Source organism: Choloepus didactylus, chromosome 15, assembly GCF_015220235.1.
Source record: "Choloepus didactylus isolate mChoDid1 chromosome 15, mChoDid1.pri, whole genome shotgun sequence".
In the NCBI taxonomy this organism is placed as follows: Eukaryota; Metazoa; Chordata; class Mammalia; order Pilosa; family Megalonychidae; genus Choloepus; species Choloepus didactylus.
The window spans coordinates 86,198,809-86,222,616 of NC_051321.1; the positions used below are offsets into that span (position 1 = coordinate 86,198,809).

At 40.0% G+C, this 23,808-nt stretch overlaps 1 protein-coding gene across 1 annotated transcript in view; it reads left to right on the forward strand.

The window, feature by feature from the left end:
- Positions 1–8,302: 8,302 nt before the first annotated feature.
- The window catches only part of MARCHF8 (membrane associated ring-CH-type finger 8), a 140,062-nt gene continuing 124,556 nt past the window's right edge, over positions 8,303–23,808 (forward strand). The window contains exons 1-2 of the mRNA XM_037803674.1: positions 8,303–8,604; positions 8,904–8,982. The gene's annotated coding sequence lies outside the window, so the exon portion shown is untranslated. The remainder of the gene's footprint in view (positions 8,605–8,903; positions 8,983–23,808) is intronic.

The following is a 23,808-nucleotide window of genomic DNA, read 5'->3' on the forward strand; positions in this document are numbered from 1 at the left end:
TCATCACCCCAATCTATTTTTGAACATTTTCCTTATACCAGAAAAAGTGAAAATAAGAATAAAAAAAATAAAAGTAAAAAAGAACACCCAAATCATCCCCCCCCACCCTATTTTTCATTTAGTTTTTTGTCCCCATTTTTCTACTCATCCATCCATACACTGGATAAAGGGACTGTGATCCACAAGGCTTTCACAATCACACCGTCACCCCTTGTAAGCTACATTGCTATACAATCATCTTCAAGAGTCAAGGCTACTGGGTTGCAGTTTGATAGTTTTAGGTATTTACTTCTAGCTATTCCAATGCATTAAAACCTAAAAAGGGTTATCTGTGTAGTGCATAAGAACGCCCACCAGAGTGATCTCTTGGCTTCATTTGGAATCTCTCAGCCACTGAGACTTTATTTTGTTTCATTTCTCATTCCCCTTTTGGTCAAGAAGATGTTCTCCATCCCATGATGTTGGGTCCAGATTCATCCCCGGGAGTCATATACCACATTGCCAGGGAGATTTATACCCCTGGGTGTCAGATCCCATGTAGGGGGGAGGGCAGTGAGTTCACCTGCCAAGTTGGCTTAGCTAGAGAGAGAGGGCCACATCTGAGCATTTTTTGGGAGGTTTTTGATGACCATTTCAGTCTGTTTACTTCATTGGTTTGTTGAGGTCTTCCATTTCTTCTTGAGTCAGTATGGATTGTTCATGTGTTTCACTGTCCCTTTCATCTAAGTAGTCAAGTTTGTTGGCATGTAGTTCTTCACAGTATCCTCTTTTGATCTTATTTATTTCTTCAGGGTCTGTGGCAACAACAGCCATCACATTTCTGATTTTATTTGCATCTTTTTTTTCTTTGAGTCTTGTTAAGGGTTTGTCAATTTTATTGATCTTCTCAAAGCAACAACTTTTTTTTTTATTATCAGTTCCATTTATTTCTCCTCTAATCTTTGTAATATCTTTCCTTCTACTTGCTTTGGGGGGTTAGTTTGCTGTTCTTTTCTAGTTCCTACAGTTATGCAGTTAGGTATTCAATTTTAGTGTTTCTTCTTTTTTAATGTAGGCTTTTGCTGCATCCATAGATTTTTTTTAAATGTTGTGTTCTCATTTTCATTTTCTTGAGATACTTGTTTCTCTTGTAATTTCTCTTTTGATCCACTGGTTGTTTAAGATTGTGTTGCTTAACCTCAATATATTTGTGAATGTTCTAGTTCTCTGCCTATTATTGATATCCAGCTTCATTCCATTATGATCAGAGAAAGTGCTTTGTATAATTTCAATTTTTTTTTAATTTATTGAGGCTTGTTTTTTTGACCCAACATGTGGTCTATCCTGGAGAATGATCCATGAGCACTTGAGAAGAACATGTATCTTGCTGTTGAGGAGTACAATGCTCTGTAAATGTCTTTTAGTCTAGTTCATTTATCATATAATTCACGTTCTCTGTTTCCTTTTTGATTTTCTTATTATTACCCTTACTAATTATTCTGGTTTGCTAATGCTGCTGTTATACAAAACACCAGAAGTGGGTTGACTCTTCTAAAGGGGATTTATTAGGCTACAAATTTACAGTTCTGCCATAAAAATGTCCAAACTAAGGCATCAACAGATGATACCTTTACTGAAGGGTGGCCTGTGGTGTCCAGAACACCTCTGTCAGCTGGTAAAGCACGTGGCTGGCATCGGCTTGTCCTTTGCTCCTGGATTCTGGTTTCAAAATGGCTTTCCCCAAAATGTCTCTGGGCTTCTGTCTCTCTTAGCTACTCTCTCTCACTCAGCTCCTATGCATTTGCTTTCTGGGCTGGGTCTCCTCCTCTCCTCCCCTTCCGCGGGGTTTCTTCCTGTTAGCTTGGAAGGCTCATGGCTATATTCTGTTGATCCCAGGTTATATTCCAGCTCCTGTGTGTTCTGGTTCTTTCTCCCAAGACTTTCAAAATACTTTCTCCAAATGTCTCTGGGTCTCTCAAGCTTCTTCAGCTCCTGTGCATCTAAGCTCAGGGTCCTCTCTTAGCTTCTCTGTTGCAAATTCTGGGCTAGCATCTCCAATGTCTCCAACATCTCCAAGTGTCAGCATCAAGTGTCAGCCCTTAGCTTCTCTCCAAAATGTCCCCCTCAGTTGCTCTGAGCTCCTTCTGTTTGTGTGAGTTCTTTTATAGGATTCCAGTGATTAAATCAAAGACCCACCCTGAATGAGGCAGGGTCCATAATCTCCATGGAATCATTAATCAAACATTTTGCCCACAGTTGATTGAGTCCCATCTCCATGGAAATACTCAAAAGATTCCAATCTAATCAACACTAATACATCTGCCCCACAAGATTGCACTAAAGAATATGACTTTTGGGGGGACGGAATATATCCAAACTGGCACATACAACCTTCACTGAAAAAGGCCGATGGTATCCGGCAAACCTCTGTTAACTGGGAGAGGCATTGGCTGGTGTCCTGCTGATCCTTTGCTCCTGGGTTTCTGGTTTCAAAATGGGCTTTCACCCATATGTCTTTTGGCTGTCTCTCTTAGGTTCTCTGGAGCAACTCTGGGCTAGCATCTCCAGACATCTCCAGGCATCTCCAGTGTCAGCCTCAGTGTCAGCTCTTAGCTTCTCTCAAAATGTCCCTCTCAGTTTGCTCTGAGCTCCCTTCATCTGTGAGCTTCTTATAGGACTCTAGTGTTTGTAATTAAGACCTACTCTGAATGGGTGGTGGCCCATATCTCCATGGAAATAATCTAATCAAAAGTCTTGCCCACAGTTGATTGAGTCACATCTCCATGGAAACATTCAATCATGCCTGCCATCACAAGATTGCATTAAAGAACATGGCTTTTGGGGGACGTAATATATCCAAATTGGCACACTGATAATCTTCATTTCTATGTTGTCCTCCAAGCCTCTCTTTCCTGTCTTTTCCTTTCAGCCTATAGCACTCCCTTTAGAATTTCTTGTAGTATAGGTCCCTTGTTAATGAACTCTGTTTCTGTTTATTTGTGAATATTTAAAATTCTCCGTCATTTTTGAAGGACAGTTTTGCCGGATAAAGGATTCTTGGCTGGCAGTTTTTCTCTTTCAGTACTGTAAGTGTATCACTGTCATCTTGCCTCCACAGCTTCTGATGAGAAATTGAGACTTTGTTTTATCAAGCATCCCTCATATGTGATTAATCACTTGTCTCTTGGTGCTTTCAGAATTTTCTCTTTGTTTTTGGCATTTTACATTCTGATTAGTATGTGTCTTGGTATAAGTCTATTAGGATTTATCTTGTTTGGAGTATGTTGCATTTCTTGGACATGTACCTTTTTGTCTTTCATAAGAGTTAGGCAATTTTCAGCCATTATTTCCTCAAATATTCTTTCTATCCCCTTTTCCCTCTCTTCTCTTGGGACACCCATGACATGTATGTTTGTGCACGTTGTGCTGTCATTCAATTCCCTGACACCTTGCTCCATTTTTTCCATTCCTTTCTCTTTTATTCTGACTGTAAGATTTTGAATGTCCTATCCTCTAGTTTGCTGATCTTTCTTCTGCCTGCTTAAATATGCTCTTGTATGTCTCTAGTGTATTTTTATCTCTTCTATTGTGCCTTTCATTCCCATAAGTTCTATTTTATATGCTTTCAAACTCTTCTTTATGCTCACCCAGTGTTTTCTTTATATCCTTTATCTCTTTTGCCATATTTTCCTTTGTCTCCTTGAATGGATTTAGGAGATGTGGTTGAACATCATTGATTAGTAGTTTCAAATCCTGTATCTTGTTTGAAGTTTTAATTTGTTCTTTTGACTGGGTCATAAAGTTTTTGCTCTTGCCTAGGCTTCTGATTATATTGATGAGTTTACTCTGAAGGTCAGTTTTTCTCTCTCTTGTCTAGGGTTTTCTTGATGATTGGCTTTGTGTTAAAACTCTTCTTTGACACTTGGTTCAACTTATTTTAAACGTTTAGAACAGCTTGGGTTTAACCAATCAGAATTTTTTCAACTTTTATTCATCTTATTCCTTCCCTGCATATATGGTATTATTTTTAAGGTTGCACTATTTGTGCACTAGTTTCACTTCCTGGAGAAATCTTCCTTTCCCCTATTCCTCCTTCAGGAATGTTGATCCGTTCTGTTCATTTTTTATTTGCCTCTATATTGTTTTAACACTCTTTTCTTTGTCTCTAGCTGCTTTTACCTGTAGGGCAAATTCTGGGAGGAGGGTCAACCTGGAGAGGACTTTCCCAAGTCAATATTTCCCAGTTAAAACAGGCCCAGGATCCATTAAGGGGGTGTAGATTAGTTCCAAAATGCCTTGGGGAGAAGACTTAGAAGGACGTCAATCTTTTCTTTGATGGCTCCCTGAAACTGCTTTCCTGCCCTGCCCAGAAGATGGCACTCTTTATCCAACTGTTCCCCACAGTTACTGTGCCTTTGATTCTCAGCCTATCTGCATCTGCGAGGAGCATGGGTTGAGACAGAGGTTGCCAGCCCCTTTTGTCAGCAGCGGGTGAACCTGTTGCTCAGCTTCCCAGACTCCAGGATCTGAATTCTTTAATCAATGGCAGCGAACTGCACTGGGCCATGCCCCGCCCCACCCCTTTTCCTGGGGAAGAGCTGCCCTTCAGCAAACTGTTCCCGGCCCCGCAAGGAGTTGTTGTGTCTCTGTCACCCTCCCTTCCTCCCATGCCATGGGTGGGGTTCAAAGAGGCTGCTGGCTGCTTATATCCTGGGCAGTGTTGAGACTGTAGCTATTCCTGGGGTCAAATCCAGCAGTCTGAATTTGCTACTCAAAAGCCACAGCAATTGCCTGGCCATGTCTCCTTGCCCTGTTCTTGGGAAAGACAGCTTCTGTTTCTAGCTAGGGAGTGGCTCCCAACGCAACCTGCTGTACCAGTGAGGGATGGGCGCTGGCCTTGATAGTGCAGAAAGCAACTCACAGATCTTCACCACAATTTATCAGTCCCTTCTGCTCTTCCCTGGATAGTGTACGGTGTACTAATTTCTCTGCCCCTTCCTCCCCCAACAGTTGTTTCAGAAAGTTCCTGGCTATTTACTAGCTGCCCTGGAGGGCAAACTGAATCCTAGACCTCACTACTCACCATCTTGAAAAAAAAATTGGCTTTACCTCTGAAATACACCAAAAGTTGTATGAAGCCAAATTGTTGGCAGCGTAGCACAGGCACTCCAAAATTAAGAATGAGTAAACAGATTTTTGTGAAACTGTACCTTCATGTTTATTAATAAAAAAAGAAAAGGCACTTAGACTTGGAATCAGGAATCTTGATTTTAAGTTGAGCTCTTACCATATAATAGCTTTGTGGGACAACTTAGTAGTTATTGTTCATGTCTTTGCATTATTCCTTACATTCATCATTGTAGTGGGAACACTTGTATATCCCCCTGTGGTAGATGAAATGCCATTATAGGGATGTATACATTTGCAGTATATCTTATCATACATAATGCATTTTAAATGTATTAAACATTGACAGTCTAGCTATAAACTAGCACGTGGTTTATATGTTATGGTGGAGAATGGGGTATGACTGCCTCTGAGGGTGATATGGGTCACCTGGCTCAAGCAGGAGCATACCAGGTGTCCCCATCAACACAAGCAGGTAGGATTTGGAAATAACTTGCTGTAACAGGCCAGCACACTGCTTGGAGTGGGCACCTGATCACCTGTGAGCAGTCCCCGCTCTGGCAGCCTTCCATTCTGTATGCAGAGGCTTCTTCCCAGTTCTTGCTGGCAGTTCCCTAGCCTCAGCTCCAGGCCAGGTGGCAAGGGTCCTGACCTGGTCCTCAACACATATATTGAAGTTGTCAGCCCCCTTTCCCTCAGGATTCCGAGCTCCTGTGTCACTACCCCCTGTTGCCAAAGCTGTTACACTTATTGAACACTTTGTGTTGTTTCAAAATGTTGTCATGGATTGTCTCTTTTCCTCTCCATACCCATTCCATTCAGTAGATGTTGTCTTTCTTTTAGATAAATGAAGAGAAAGGTTGAATAAATTGCTGAGATGTTAATGCTTGACTTGTCCTAGCTTTGCCTCCAAAAAGACTGCTGCTTAAGGAAAGGCTAAACCTGCTTATAATTTTGCCTAAGAGTCTCCCCCTGAGTGCCTCTTTGTTGCTTAGATGTGGCCCTCTCTAACTAAGCCACCTTGGCAGGTGATCTCGCTGCCCTCCCCTCTACATGCAACCTGACTCCCAGGGGTGTGAATCTCCCTGGCAACACAGGATATGACTCCCGGAGATGAATCTGGACCCAGCATCGTGGGATTGAGAACATCTTGATCAAAAGGGGGATGCAAAATGAAACAAAGTGGAGCTTTAGTGGCTAAGAGATTTCAAATGGAGTCAAGAGGTCACTGTGGTGGACATTCTTACACACTATATAGATAGCACTTTTTAGGTTTTAGTATATTGGAATAGCTAGAAGTAAATACCTGAAACTACCAAACTCCAATCCAGTAGCCTTGACTCTTAAAGACGATTGTCTAACAATGTAGCTTACAAGTGACAGTGGGATTGTGAAAACCCTGTGGATCGCACTCCCTTTATCCAGTGTATAGATGGATGAGTAGAAAAATGGGACAAAACCTAAATGAAAAATAAGGTGGGATGGGGGGTGATCTGGGTGTTTTTTTTTGTTTTGTTTTTTTTGTTTTTTTTTTCCCGGATTCTGATTCTTTCTAGTGTAAGGAAAATGTTCAAAAATAGACTGGGGTGATGAATGCACAGCTGTAAGATGGTACTGTGAACAGCTGATTATACACCATGGATGACTGTATGGTATGTGAATATTTCTCAATCAAACTGAATGGAAAAAAAAAAAAAAGACCACTGCTTAGTCCTTCTGCACAGCCCATACATCTCTCTAGAACCAGGAAGGTTGTCTACCACTTCCTATAGAAGGAAGGCAGGATTCCACATCCATAGATTATTCAGCCAACTTTTTTTTTGCTCACCAGGCATGGTCTAGACATAAAGGCATACCAGTGGAAGATAATGTTCTTGTTTTCATTGGAATAACCTGGGGAAAATTCAAAAGCAGCAGCAAAAGCCAACCAGGTTGTGGTAGCTGGCCTTGACAACCCATTCTCTTAAGTGAGAGATAATAAGTATGCATGAAATTCATTGCTGTGTTTCCTCCTCTTCATAATGTTGTATTGTAGGTATGCTATAGAAATGAAGATGTTTGACCCTACTGTACTGATTTGAAGAAGATTGTGAGCTCACTTTTTGGACCTGTCACTTTGCTCTTTACTGAGACAGCCAAGTATGTAACATGATCAGAACTGTAGGGAGGACTTGATCAGCTATGCAATTGATCACTCCTGGACATTAGAACAATTCTGGAGTAGTTGAGGGGATTTGGGCTCAACTCATGAATTTACTGAGAAGAAGATACAAACTATTAGTCTGTTAGCCAACTTATTATGGGAGAAATAAAATTCACAGTTGTTTAAACTTTATATCTGCAAAGTTTGATTAGGAAAACTGCACTTGGTAGAAATATTCACTAAAAACATGCGACAGAGCTACAGACTGATATGGAAAAAAGCTGAAAATTGGGTCAAATACTTAGATATGTCTGTATTTAGACATACAAAGACTAAAAATCCTATGACAATTGTAATAAACTTTAATTTAAAACAAAAGTTTTAAGTCCCATATGCCTCCCTGCTGCCCTTTCTCTGGCTGGGAAAGGCTACAGGCATGATCCTTTCGCTCCATATTAGGGAGCAAACGAAACTGCTTATTCCCCTGTCCCTCGTACCAGTTGGAAAGGTTTGGGTAGTTTTTTCCATTTTTTTCTGGAAGTTCAACATCAGGGGGGCTAAATTCTCTTCTCCTTCCCAAACACGAATACTATAGCGGCCAGGTCCAGGGGTCACTAAAGCAGGAAGTCAAAGCTGAGGACGGCCTTCTTTCCTCGCAGGAGTTGGGCCGAGGGCGCCGTCATTTCTCGCCTCCACCCCACAGGAAGGTGACAACCCGGAATAGCCGCCGCACTCCGCTCCCAGCGCGCCGTCGTCGCCAGGGCACGATTCCGCCCAAGCCCCCGGCGGCCACGTGACTCTTCCGTCACGTGACGGGTCCCGTCGCGCTTCCTCTCCTCCACCGAAGGGTGTAAACAGGCGCCGAGTGGCCGAACACGGCCCTGCTGCGTCCGTGTCTTCGGCATGGTCCATGCGGGTCGGCCCCGGGGGCCGCTAGCTCATCGCCCACCTGAGGTAACTGCCGCGGCCTGCCTGGGGGGCGCGCGCCTTTCCCTCCGCAGCCTCCCGGCAGGCGGTGCAGACCCGCGGCCCGGTAGGGGGTGTGGCTGCCGTGCCGCGCGGCCTGCGACAGGTGGGCAGGGCGGGGGCGGCCGCGGAACACCCGGCGCGGGAGGCGACGGCCACCCGGGCCCGAGCGTCCCTCCGCTGGCGCTTGCGTCAGCCCTTGGGTGGCAGCCTCGGGTTCCAGTGTAAGCCCTGCCCCGACGGGCTGTCAGCCCTCGTCCTTGACCTGAGTTTCCACATCTGTAAAATGAAAGTTTGAACTAGGTGCTCTGTGAGGACCTGCCACTTGTGAAGTTTGTGCTCTCTAGAGAAACCTGGGTACATTGGAAGCTGCCGAAGGGAAGGCATAGGTAGATCTTTTGTTTTTTAATTGCGAAGTTCTTGTTTGTTTTTAAATCTGTTTTCATCTGACTCGATTTGGGTTTTTGTTCACCTGAATGTTTTTCATAGAAAACTTATTAGGCGAAGTCATAGTGGTTAATATTATTGACTTTTCAGGATCTTTTTTTCTATACAATGCAACCCTCTTTCTTTAAACAAAACCTTCTTTAGAAGCCTAATTTGTAAAAAAACAAACAAAACAAAAAACAAACAAACAAAAAAACAAAAAAAAACTAAAGTGAAACTGTTGTCTCTTTCCTCACACCAGGCCCCCAGAGATCACAGGTTGAGAAGCTGTGAATTGAGGAAGTATCTTGTGTATTTGTTAATGCGGTGGAATCGAGAAGGTGAATTCTTTGCGAGTGTGTATTCTTTCATTTTTTTCCTTGATTATCTTTTCTTTTTTCAAAACAAAGTCACTTTCTTGATCTTTGATTTATGCTTAGACAAGTCACTTCCTTTCTTTGGGTCTCAGTTTATTCTACAAAATGAGGAAATTAAATTGATCTATTCCATTTTTGGCTCTGGCTAGGTTTGCCAGATAAAATACAGGATGCCCTGTTAAATTTGAATTTCAGATAATAACGAATAAATTTTTAGGATAAATACTGCCTGGGGCATACTTATACTAAAAAGGTATTCTTTGTATCTGAAATCCGAATTTAACTGGGCATCCTGTATTTTACTTGCTAGATCTGGAAACTCCAGCACTAACATTTTTGTCTCCTTTAAATTAGCTCCAGAAGAAATGAGCTCAGAGCATAGACTGGAATGAATTGATTTAACCAGTTAAGTTCCCCACCCAATTTATTATTAGTCGTGTCTAGTTCTTGAGGAGTATCACTGTTTCATTTGTGGTCTCTTTTTTTCCCTATGAAGTAGTTTACTTCTGTCATGATCATTTAATGGTTAGAGTTATAGTTTGGGAAATTAAAAGTTTAAATACCCAAAAGCAAAAAATATTGCCAAAATTTCTAAAAATAACTAAATCTGGGTCTTGAAATGGCATATACTTTTTTTTTCTTTAAAAGCTACTTTTCAACCCTACATATTTTCCAGTTATGTGGTGGACTTCACAGACACTTTCTAGAGCAATGGGCTATTCTGATGGTAAATAATCTTTCAGGAAGTTCTCATGCTTTCTGATTCTGCCATCTGTGAATATGGATGATGATCAATATATGCACTATAAACAATTTTTGTTTTAGCTGTTTTTTTAACATAATTTTATTGAGATATATTCACACACCATACAGTCCATCCAAAGTATACAATTAATGGTTCACAGTATCATCACATATTTGTGTATTCATCACCATGATCATTTTTAGAACATCTGCATTACTCCAGAAAAAGAAATAAAAAGAAAAAAGAAGATCCCAAACATCCCGTACACCTTATCCCTCCCTCTTATTGATCACTAGTATTTTACTCTACCCAATTTTAAGACTTACAGTAGAGGTAAATTAACTAAGACAGTGTTAGCTGACTGTTTTTAAAAACCCTATCTTCTCTATATTCAACAATTTCACTCCTGGAATTCTTCACACGATCTAGTTTTTGATTCTTCAGTTTCTGAGTGTTTTTTCTGGGCCAGATCCCATTTCTTTACTCGGCCCACTCCGATATGCCTGGCAGTTTACTCATGTATTCATTCAGTGTGCGACAAGAAACTGAATGCCTTCTGTGGGCCAGCTGCTGTGACTGGAGTTCCAATTCTCCAGCTGCTTATCTCTGATAGAGGATTCTGTGTAATCCAAGATAGTGTGGTAAGGGCCTTGAAGTCATAGGAGTGCGGTTGAGACTGAGAGGAGAATTAGTGCTCATCGGTCTGAGAGCTTGATGGGCACAGTTTCCTGGGGTGGTTGGTGGTATTTAATCCAGGTCATGAGGTTGGCCTGGTGGAGGCTGAGTTGGTCAGGAAGACAGAGGTTTAAGGAAAGGTGAAAAAAAGTAGAAAAGGTCAGGGAATCCACCTCAGTTCTACGTTGTATACACTTTGTGGGATTGAAAATGGTCGATAATATTGTTTATGCATAACTTTTGGTTCACTATGATGCCCCTAATCTACATGTGTATATTGGGATCAAACTGCTTCAATGTCTTTCTATATTAGGAAGACCTTAAGTTGTCAGTGTGGTTCTTTAAAAGAAAGTTTTGAAATGTATCACATGGACAAAACATGTAATTTGCATATTGTGCTGGTTTGTATATACTATGTCCCCCAGAAAAAGCCATATTCTGGGGGAATATGCAGTCTTGTGGGGGCAGATGTATTAGTGTGGATTAGGTTGGAACCTATTGGTTCAGTATTTCCATGGAGGTGTGGCCATGCCCATTCAGTGTGGGCCTTGATTAGTTTACTAGAACCTTATATATAAAGCTCAGACAGAAGGAGCTCACAGCAATAGCTGAGACAGACATTTTAAAGATGGTCATTGGAAGCTGATGCAGACATTTTGGAGGACACCGTTTCGAAATGCAACCTGGGAGCAAGCAGACGCCAGCCGCATGCCTTCCCAGCTAACAGAGGTTTTCCGAATGCCATTGGCCATCCTCCAATGAAGGTACCCAATTGTTGATGCATTACCTTGGACACTTTATGGCCTTAAGACTGTAACTTTGTAACCAAATAAACCCCTTTTGTAAAAGCCAATCCATTTCTGGTGTTCTGCATTCTGGCAGCATTAGCAAACCAGAACACATATATACTGTTCTAAAAGTGGAATATTACCAGTACTTTTGAAACCTCCTCTGTGCCCCTTCCCGATGGGATCACTCTCCCTTCCCCTCAGAAGTAACCTGTAGCATAATGAAAAATTTACCTGGTCCTAGTGATTGGAGGGTGTTTTGGTGTCCATGGGGGGGCCAGCCACACGTGTCATCTTAGGGTGGGGACTGGCCACACCAGAAAGACACATCATGCGATGATGAGGTTAGGACTTTAAGCCAAGTCATGCCAGCCTAATCTCCCTGCTCTGGAGGTGATTACAGATTGAGTTCAGCCATGTGGGCATTGAGTTCCCCAGTCACAGCTACATAATGACACCCATGTAAACTTGGACGCTTAAAGCTGCAGTGAGCTTCCATGATTGAGAAGATACATCTCTATTCTGGGAGGGTGACTTATTCTGACTCCATGCAAGAGGACACGGAAACTTGCATTTGAAACCCTCCCAGACCTCGCCCTGTGTGTCTCTTCTTTTCTCCTTCTGCTTTGCATTCTTTAACTATAATCAAGCTGTAATTGTATGACATTTTCAGTGAGTTCTGTGAGTAGTTCTAAGGAATTATCAAAGCCAAGGGGGTAGTGGAGACTCTGAACTTGTAGCCAGTTGGTTATAAGTGCCTGTGGCTTGAACCTCTGAACTTGTGAATGGTAATGGCAGTCTTCAGGCAGAGTCTTGCCCTCAACATGTGGAGTCTCATTTAACTCTGGGCTGAGTCAGACTTGAATTGAATTGAGTTACTGCAGTCTATGCAGTTGCTGATTGAACTTTTGAACCCACATGTAACCACTATTTTGGATTCTGTGTTTATCATTTCCTTACTTTCTTGCTTTCCTTGATAATCTTTCCTTATATGTATGCATCTCTGTCTTAGTTTCCCAGCTGCCAAATCAAATACCATATAACAGATTGGCTTAAACAACAGGCATTTATTGGCTCATGGTTTTGTTTTTTGTTTTAGGTTTCTATTCTGCTATTATATTTCTTTGGTTATTGCCTCTCTCCCCCTATTAGAATATAAACCACATGAGGCTAAGGACCTTGTTGTTATTACTGTTGTAGTATCCCCAGCACTTAGAATAGTGCCTGGTATATCATAGAAGAATTTCTTCTTCTTTTTTGGGAGTGGGAGTGGGGGTACACCCGTCCTAGACTTTTTAATGAATCAAGTATACATTATTTCTTTTCTCATTAAAGTTTTTTTTTAATCTTTCCAAGTGAAATTTAACAAGTAGTCAGAGAACAAATTTCAAAGAATATTATAGGTTACAGTTTGACAGTTTCAGTTATTTCCTTATTGTAAAATGTAACATATATACAAAAAGGTAATATCTTTCAAAGTATACTTTAACAAGTAATTATATAGGAAATTTCCTAAGTAGTTATGAGTTACAGTACCATAGTTTCAGTTATTTTGTTATTGTGAAATATATATACTAAAGGTGATAGCTTTCAAATTACAATTTAATAAGTAGTTATAGAACAAATTTCCAAGGATGCTATGTTTTACAGTTCCACCATTTCAATTCTTTCCTTCTAGCTATTCTAATACCCCAGCAACTAAGAAAAAGAAAATTATTTACAGATTCAGTATTCATAGTCCTTTCATAATTCCATCTTGTCTGTTGCTACCCCTTCCTCTAGTTTAATCACTTTCCCGATCTTCTGGGATGTGTAGGCAGTGACCACCCTAAGTTGTTCATGTTAAAAAGGGGTGTCAAGTTTATGAGAAAAGGAGACACATCTAGTTAATGTTCTTGAAGAGGCTATTGTCTGTGGGTTTGGGGACTTAGCTGGCATAGGAGCTCTCTGAAGAATTTAAGTTTCTGGAGAATAAGCTTAGTGAGTGAAAGCTTTACAGAGTATCAGATAGGAATCCGGGTATTCTTTAAGGTTTTGGGGACTGCTGTTGACTTGGCCTTATCATATTGTGGGCATTTGGCATATCTAGCTGAAGTTTGCATAGGAGTAAACTCCAGGACAGCCTCTTGACTATTTGAATTCTCTTAGCCACTGAAACCTGATTTTATTGCCTTTCTTTTCCCCCTTTTGGTCAAAAAGGCATTCTCAATCTCTCAATGCCAGGGTCAGGCTCATTTGTAGAATCTGTGTCCCACGTCACCAGGAAGATTCATTCATCTGGGGGTTCCTGTTCCATGTCGGGGGAAGGGTGATGCATTTATTTGCAGTTAGGCTTGGAGAGACAAAGTTCACATTGAGCAACAAAAGATGTTCTCTGGAGGTGACTCCTAGGCATAATTATAGGTGGGCTTAGCCTCCGCTTTACAACTGTAAGTTTCACCCAAGCAAGCCACAAGATTGAGGGCTTGACTTATACAGTAGGGGGTCCGTAAGTTCACGTAGCATATCTTATGTTCACGATAATCCATGCATATCTCGCATTATCATCACTTAGTTGTACAATCCTCATCATTCTCCGTTTAAACAATTCTGATAACCCAAAACATCTCGTAGCTCTTGTCAGCCCTTAATTGTTTGTCTCTAGTATTTGTTTGGTACTAGTATGGTATTCCTATTAATTGTATTATATTTTATTATAATCCTATTAATTATATTCCTAGTATGCAATATGTAGATTTTTCCCATATGTCCTTCTGTTGTCAACTCTCTGTGCTAGTGTCATACCTTAGAAGTATATCATGGAAGACCCTGTCTATGTTTGTGGTGCTGATCTGTGGGAAACATGCTGTTCTAGTTTGTTAATGCTGCCGGAATGCAAAACACCAGAAATGGATTGGCTTTTATAAAGGGGGTTTATTTGGTTACACAGTTACAGTCTGAAAGCCATAAAGTGTCCAAGGTAAGTCATCAACAATCGGGTGCCTTCACTGAGGATGGCTGGTGGTGTCCGGAAAACCTGTGTTAGCTGGGAAGGCACGTGGCTGGTGTCTGCTCCAGAGTTCTGGTTTCAAAATGGCTTTCTCCCAAGATGTTCCTCTCTAGGCTGCAGTTCCTCAAAAATGTCACTCTTAGTTGCTCTTGGGGCGTTTTCCCTCTCTTGGCTTCTCCAGAGCAAAAGTCTGCTTTCAACAGCTGTCTTCAAACTGTCTCTCAGCTGCAGCTCCTGTGCTTTCTTCAAAGTGTCCCTCTTAGCTGTAGCAGCTTGCTCCTTCTGTCTGATCTTATATAGTGCACCAGTAATGTAATTCAGACCCACCCTGAATGGGCAGGCCAACACCTCCATGGAAATTATCCAATCAGAGTCATCACCCACAGTTGGGTGGGGCACATCTCCATGGAAACACTCAAAGAATTACAATCTAATTAACATTGATAGGTCTGCCCACACAAGATTACATCAAAGATAATGGCATTTGGGGGGACATAATACATTCAAACTGGCACACATGCCTTTAAACAACCCCATTCAATCCATTCACCTTCAATACAGCTCTGATATTTATAATCCCATTAACAATCATCACCCCTATCCATTACCATACCTTTGAATTCACCATCATTAACATGTCTAAACATATTAGCTACTGTGTATCATTAGGTCCCCCATATTTTGTATTATAAGACATTGATTTTCCATTGTTCAGAGAGTTCATAGAAGTGGTAACACAGTATCTCTCCTTTTGTGTCTGATTTATTTCACTCAGAATTACATCTTCAAGGTTCATCCATATTGCCATATGTTTCAGGACCTTAGCTCACGGTTTTGAGGCTAGGAGAGATCCAAAATCAAGGTGTCAGCAAGGCAATGTTTTCTCCCCAATAGGAGAGAAATAGGATTAAGGCCTCACTTCATTCATTTGGGCCATATCTTAACAAAAAGAACATCTTCAAAAGGTCCTATCTGCAATGAGTTCACACCCATAGGAAGGCATTAAGGTTAAGAACATGTCTTTTTCTGGGGTACATAAATCAAACTACCACAATCCTCAAACAACATATTGTTTACTTTTGTATGTTTTGAACTTTATATAATATAATGGCATCCTATTTTGTGGATTTACTTTCTATAACTTTTTCATTTATAATTATGTTACTGACGTCAATCTGTTATTTTCCATAGGTCTAGCTCATTTATTTACGCTGCTGAGTAATATTCCATTGTATAAATACATTTATCAATTACACCTGCTTACTTACAGAATTATTTATAACTCTATTTTTTTTTCCTTTCCTCTCAATGGACATTTTAGGTAGTTTCCATTTATTTGACATTACAGACAATGTTGCTCTGAACATATTTTTTAATTTCTCCAAGTGTAAAAGTTTCTCTGGGGTATACACCTCAGAGGGGAGTTGCTGATTGTAGAGTGTGCACATCTAACTTTAGAATATAATGCTGGATTGTTTTCCCTAGTGGCTGTACTATTTTACCCCTCTACAGCAGTGTATGAGAGCCCCTGTTGTTAGCCCGTGTACATGGCCTCCCGTGTACATATAGCATATGATAATGTAAGGTTTTTGTTCTTCTCTAAACATATTTTTCAGAAGTTTATATTACTAGCTTTTCAGGGTCACTTTTAACTTTTATAAGGCAGTTTTGTAGCTGGTTGTTTTGATCATCTCTGGGCTGAAGGTTTACCGTGGCTGTAATCTTGAACTTTTGGCCCATGGGTTCCATTGCCGATGAGAATGTTCTGCATGACTTTGCATTAGGATGGTTTTGCTCTGTGGTGGGCATGTTATTGAAAAAGAAAGCGTAATTATGAAGTCATTGATTGAGCCTAAAATTTTAAGTAGATCCTCAGAGGCTTTTTTTCATTTCTAGAAATGAATGTAGAAGGGAAGAAGTTATGATGAGTGGCTAAGAAGTGTGTGAATTAAATACAGTTCTTCCAAATCTAACAGTTAGTTCACAGCTGAAATTGAAACCACCTAAAAAATTCCTAATGGAAGTGCATTCTTAGAAAGAGAAATAATAGTGATTTACGAAAGTTAGAGGGATAAAAATCTAAAGCATTGGTTAAAGGCCTTTTTGTCTTCTTTTTTTGAGATCTGTTCTTAAAGGAAGCATTATTTTAGTAACTGAAGAGGAATCTTCTGTGCCATCCTGAATGTCATCACATCTGCCTTCTTTTAAAGCCTTGTTTTGTGCATAACCAAAAGCTTTATTTATTCTCTGACCATTGATTAAGATAGTAAAACATTTTCCTGTGGCTTGCCATTCATTTTAGAATGGATGGCTAATCTTTAACACTTCAAAAGAAGTTGATAGTCCCAGCTAGTTATTTCTTTTCTTTTACTGAAAGTGAGATACAAACATGTTAAAATGGTATGCTTGTAATGGATTTGTAGAGTATTAAAAAAAAAAAAAATCCTGTACCGACAGGTTGCAATAGCCTGGAGGTGATCCCCAGTGATCTCTACCTCCTTGTATTTATACCCCCATGTAATTCCCGTGAATTTGGGTTGGATTTAGTGTCTCACATCTAACAAATATAATGTGGCAGAAGTGATGGGCTGTCGCTTCTGAGATTATGTTACTGAGAGGCTGCGGTGTATTCTAGTGGGTCCCTTGCTTTGAGGGAAGCAAGATGCCATATTGTAGGGGGTATGGCTTCTGGGATGACAGCATGAGGAGCTCCATGGATCTATTCTCAGTGGAACAACCGTAACTTGAAAATTATTATAATAACAGCCAATTCATCTCTGGAATTATTCTATGGGTACATAGCAAATGAAGAAACATTTATTAAAGAAAATCTACTAAATCTTAGTAAAAACAGCTGGAGTCTGTGGCACATGAGTTGTGACCTGCTCCCTCCTCCTGCCTGCCCAGGCTCAATAGGAAGGGAGTTCCACACAGGGCAGGTGTACACAGGAATATGGAGCTCTATCTTCCTGGCTTCCTGTCATGGGATATAGTGTCTCCCTAGAAGGATCAGGCCACTGTCGTTTCTTACCTCCCACCAACCAAGAGGTTGGGGCCCCCTTCCTTCACCCTCCCTCACTTATAGGGTAGAGGCTTTACCCCAAGCATGGCAGACAAAGAACATTGGGGCCCTGATTGCCTTCGTTCCATTTGGAGGGCATAGGTTCCATGCTGAGAGACAAGCCAAGAAGTCCAGAGGCTACCGCCCTGCACAGAACTTGGCCTCACTCTGAAAGCAGTTTGCTCCACTCCACCTCCAGGTGGCAGGTAGCAGTGGCACGGATTTTGCCCAGGTGAGAGACAGGCCTTAATGACAGAGTGGCCCTAAATTCTCCCCAGGAGAACTGATTTTATTTGGAATAGAGGGGAATTCCAGCCTAAGGGAGCTCTTGAAAACCAAATGGAGATTTTGGTGGTAAGTAATTGAGAGGAGGCTGGTAGCTCCATGAAAGCAACAAACTAAACCTTAGGATAGCTAAAAATTTACCAGAGAATAAGAAATCTACTTGGGCTAATAAACAAATTCAGCAAAGTTGTGGGTCACAAGATCAACATGCAGAAGTCACTGCTGTTTCCATATACCAGCAATGAACAATCCGAAAAGGAAATCAAGAAAACAGTTCCATTCATAATAACAATTAAAACAATCAAATGTCTAGGAATAAATTTAACCAAGGATGTAAGGGACTTATACACAAAAACTATAAAACATTGCTGAAAGAAATTAAACGACACCTAAATAAATGAAAACATTTTCTGTGTTCATGGATTATAAGACTTAATATTGTTAAGATGTCAATACTAACTGTTCTGGTCTGCTAAAGCTGCCTTTATGCAAAATACCAGAAATGGATTGACTCTTATAAAGGGGATTTATTAGGTTACAAATTTGCTGTTCTAAGGCCATAAAAGTGTCCAAACTAAGGCATCAACAAGAAGATGCCTTCACTGAAGAAAGGCCGATGACAACTGGAGCTCCTCTGTCAGCTGGGAAAGCACATGGCTGGCATCTACTGGTCCTTTGCTACCAGATTCTAGTTTCAAAATGGCTTTCTCCAAAATGTCTCTGGGCTTCTTTCTCTCTTAGCTACTTTCTCTTAGCCCCTATGCATCTGTGCTTGTTCTCCCAGGGTGTTTCTCTTTAAGCATCTGGGAGTCCTCTCTTAGATTCTCTGGGGCAAACTCTGGGCTTCATCTCTTAGCTTAGCATCTCTAATCATCTTTCTGTCTGCATTTCCAAACATCTGGGTCTTTTTTGGCCCTTGAGTTCCCTTAAGGACTTCAGTAAACTAATTAAGCCCCACCTTGAATGGATATGGTCACATCTCCATGGAAACAGCCTAATCAAAAGATTCTACCCATAATAAGTCTGCACCCACAAGATTGGATTAAAAGAACATGGCTTTTGTGGGAGACATAATAGATTCAAGCCAGCACACTAACCAAAGCAATTTATAGAGTCAATATTCCCAATAAAAATTCCAGCAGCCTTTTTTGCAGAAATGGAAAAGCTGATCCTCAAATCCATATGGAATTATAATGTGCCCAAAATAGCTGAAACACTCTTGAAAAAGAACAAAGTTGGAAGATTCATACTTTCGATTTTAAAACTTATTACAAAGCTACAGCAATCAAAGCAGTACGGTACTGGTTCGGAAATAAACCCTCTCATCTATGGCTAGTTGATTTTTGACAAGGGTACCAAATCCACTCAATGGGGAAAGAATAGTCTCTTCAACAAATGGTGCTGGGAAAACTGGATATCCATTTACAAAAGAATGAATTTTAACCCCACACCATATACAAAAACTAATTAAAAAAGAGTCAAAGACCCACATATAAGAACCCCAACAATAAAACACCTGAAAGAAAACTTAGGGGAATACCTTTAGGACCTTGTATTATTCAATGTGTTCTTAGACTTCATACCAAAAGCATGAGCAACAAAAGGAAATACAAGTATATTGGACTGTATCAAAATTAAAAACTTTTGTGTATCAAAGGACATTATTAAAGAAAGTGAAAAGATAACCTACAGAATAGGAGGAAACTCTTTGAAACCATATATTTGATAAGGGTTTAATATCTAGAATATATAAAGAACTCCTGCAACTCAGTAACAAAAAGATAAACAATCCAGTTGAAAATGGGCAAAAGACTTAAACAGACATTTCTCCAAAGAGGATATACAAATGGCCAGTAAGCACATGACAAGATGCTCAGCATCATTAGCCATAAAGCAAATGCATATCAAAATCACAAGATGCCATCTTACACCCGCTAGAATGGCCACTATTAAAAAAAAAAAAAAAGGAAAATAACAAGTGTTGGTAAGCATGTGGAGAAATAGAAGCCTTTGTCCATTCTTGATGGTATTGTAAAATGATGCAGTCACTGTGGAAAACAGTTTGGTCATTCCTTACATATATACCCAAAATAATCAAAAGCAGGGACTTGGACAGATATCTGTACACGAATATTCATAGCAACATTATTCACAGTAGCTTAAAGATAGAATCAATCCAAGTGTCCATCTATGAATGCACTGATAAGATGTAATATGTACATATTAATAAATGCATATAATATGTACATATATTATTCAGCTGTAAAAATGACATACTGATATATGCTGTAACTTGGATGAACCTTGAAGACATCATGCTGAGTGAAATAAACCAGATACAAAAGGATAAATATTGTATAATCTCACTTATATGCAATAACTACAATTCTGTGCAAATTCATAGAGACCAAAAATTTACATGTGTTGAGGTTTGAGTGGGGAATGGGGAGTTAATGCTCAGTGGCTACAGTGTTTCCATTGAGATGATGTAAAAGTTTTGGTAATGGATGGTGGTGATGATAGCACAATACTCTGAATGTAATCAACACCACTGAGTTGAACACTCAAAAATGGTTAAAATGGGAATTATGTTGTCTATATGTTACCACAATAAAAATAACAGCAACAAACAAGTTTACCAGTGAGAACCATGGAAAAGACAGCTAAGGATAGCTTTTCCAGTATTGGAACAGTTTTCAAAGCCTGACCTCATGGGCTATCCTTGCAAAAGGGCTGAAATTTCATTGGATCACACTAGAGTAATTTACCCCAGAACAGTGTCGAAAACAGTAGAGCAGACAGTCAGCAGCTGGTAGAGGCTAACCACCGCTGTGGGTGATATTAATAGAGGAGACAGCATAAGAGATAGATGAGGGGAAAAGACAGTCAAAGATTGTTCACAGGATGATCTGAGGATGCACACTGTGGGGGAGAAATAGAACTCATTGAATAGTCAAGCAAAGTTACTAATCAAACAAGCAAACAAGAAGCCCTGGGGAGGATCAGTATCTAGAGTTACCAAAATGTCCTGTTTTCGACAAAAAAATTATGAGATTCGTAAAGAAAAAAGACACATGTAAGTCATACACAGGGAAAAAAAAAAAAAAACAGGCAACAAAAATTGTCTGAGAGAGGAACTAGGTATTAGATTTAAGAGACAAAAACTTCAAAACAGCCATTATAAATATATTCAAAGAACTAAGAGAAATCATGCCTAAAGAAGTAAAGGAAGGTGTTATGATAAATTTCAGCAAATAAAGAATATCAGTAAAGAAACAAATTATTAAAGAACAAATGGGAATTCTGGAGTTAAAAATTATAATAACTGAAATGCTAAATTTACTAGAGGAACTAACAGATTTGAACTGGCAGAAGAAAGAATCAACAAACTTGATGACAGATTGATAGAAATTATGCTATCTGAAGAACAGAGACAGAAAAAGAATGAAGAAAAATGAACTGAGCCTCAGAGAAATGTGGACAACATTAAATGCTCTAAAATGTGTATAATACGTATACCAGAGGAGAGGAGAGAGAAAAAAGAACAGAAAAGAATTCACAGTAATAATGCCTGACAGCTTCTCAAATTTGATGAAAAACTGTAATGTATACATCCAAGAAGCTCAGCAAATTCCTAGGAGAATGAATGCAGAGATCCACACTCAGGCACATTGTATTAAAAACGTCGAAAGCCAAAACCAGAGAAAATCTCAAAAGCAGCAAGAGAAAAAGACTCATTACAACAAGGGAACACTGTTAAGATTAATAGCAGACTTTTCATCAGTAAGAATAGAGGCCAGGGACAGGGGTATGACATACTGAAAGTGCTAAAAGAAAAATTTTCAACCAAGAATATTATATACAGCAAAACTATTTTTTTTTCAAAATGAAAGTGAAATAAAGATATCAGATTTATATTTTAAAAATTGAGAGAATTCATTTCTAGCAGACCTGCCTTACAAGAAATACTAAAGGAAGTTCTTCCGGCTGAAAGCAAGTGAAAACAGTAATTTGAATTCACATGAAAAAACAGAAACTGTAGGCAGAGGTAATTAAGTAATTATAAAAGATGGCATGAATGCATATTTCTTCTTTTTTTTCTTAACTGATTCAAAAAGTAATAGTGAGAGCAACTAGTAAATAGCCAGGAACAACTAGTAAATAGTCTGTAACAACTGTTGCAGGACATCCGTGATCAAACACACATCATGGACCAGTCTGGATGGGTGGAACGGCTGAGGTCACAGCATAAAACTGTAAGTAAAGCTCTCCAAACTGCAGCGCTGGCACCCCTCCCCCACTGGCATGACAGGCTGAGTTGAAACACTTGTGGGGAAAAAAAGCAGTCTTATAGGAACAAGGGAAAGTAATTCAACCAAGCTCCAACTGCGGTTTTAATTAGCAAATTTCGACAACTGAAGACAAGCTACAAGCACAGATAAACCTGGAGCAAGCAGGAAAGAAACTTTGAGATCTCTCCCAGCAGAGAGATGGGACTGATGGAAAAAAATAATAATCAATAAATAAAAACAGAGGCTTTTGGAGAATACTGGAAAATTGCTGTGTCCCAAGAAAAGGAGCACATAGAACTGGGTACCAACTCCAAAGGACTGATGAAACGGGGATCTGGGGACTGGCTCTGAAAAGGGGATTTCTTTCTTTTTTCCTTTTTTTTCTCTCATTCTAAGTAGCACATTTGAGAAAGCCTCAGGCAATTTCAATTGTCAGTTCTGACCCAGGCAAGGGTTAAGTTAAGAGAGTCAGAGAGACAAAGGAAGAAGTCAGGTGTAGGGGATAATTCCCTAAAGGGCGTTATCTTCCCTAAGAAAAGAGGAGGCAGGTCCCAGCTCAAGTGGCTCTCCTTCCTCAGAGAATTCATACCCTAGGGCCTGGGGTTGGGGGTTGGGGGGGACCATAAACAAGTTCAGCTTGGCTTCTGATGCCCTCGGCCCCTGGCCAGGATAGGGTTCACTGAGAATTAAAGGCACTGCACTTCTTTACACCAGTGGGAAGCTGTGGGCTGATAAGCACCACCTGCTGGGCAGGATAGGAAAAGCACAGAGTCTAGAGGCCTCACAGGAAAGTCTGACCACCTTCTGGGTCTCATCCTCAGGGAAACTTCATACTGATTACTCCCTCCTCCTGAGACCTGGGCCTGTCTAGTCTGGGAAAATCTGATTGGGGTAATCAAGTAAACCAGATGCCTAAACAACAAAAAATTGCAAGTCACACAGGAAAAACAAGTATATGGCCCAAAGGAAAAAACTTACACTTCAAATGAAATACAGTAGTTGAAACAACTAATTAAAGATGTTCAAACAAAACAAGCTGAAGGAAAATGTGGCAAAAGAGATGAAAGATATAAAGAAGACACTTGGTGAGCATAAAGAAGAATTCATGAGCTTGAAAAAACAAATGGCAGAACTTAAGGGAATGAAAGCCACAATAGAAGAGATGAAAAACACAAGAGCAGATTTGAAGAGGCAGACGAAAAGATTCATGAACTGGAGGACATCAGAAATCCTACACACAAAAGAACAGATAGGGAAAAGAATGGAAAAACTTGAGGAGCATCTCAGGGAATTGAGTGACAACATGAAGCTCATGGGTATACGTGTCTTGGGTGTCCCAGAAGAAGAAGAGAAGGGAAAAGGGGTGGAAACAATAATGGAGGAAATAATCACTAAAAATTTCCCAACTCTTATGAAAGACATAAAATTTCAGGTCCAAGAAGTACACCATACCCCAAACAGAATAGATCCGAATAGACCTAATTCAAGACACTTAATAATAAGATTATGAAATGTTGAAGGCAGAGAGAATTCTGAAAGCAGCAAGAGAGAAGTAGTCCATCACATACAAGGGAAACTCGATAACACTATGTTCAGATTTCTCGGTAGAAACCATGGAGATGAGAAGGTACATTTAAGACACTGAAAGAGAAAAATTGGCAACCAAGAATTCTATATCCAGGAAAATTGTCCTTCAAAAATGAAGGAGAGCTTAAAATACTTTCAGACAAACACTGAGAGAGTTTGTGAACAAGAGACCTACTCCACAAGAAATGCTAAAGAGAGGACTACAGGCAAATAGGAAAAGACAGGAGAGAGAGGTTTGGAGAAGACTGTGGAAATGAAGACTATCAGCAAGGGTAAAAAGAGAGAGAAAAAAGATAAAATAAGATATGACTTAAAATCCAAAAGACAAAATGATAGACAGTAAACATTACATTGAGTGAAATTAGCCA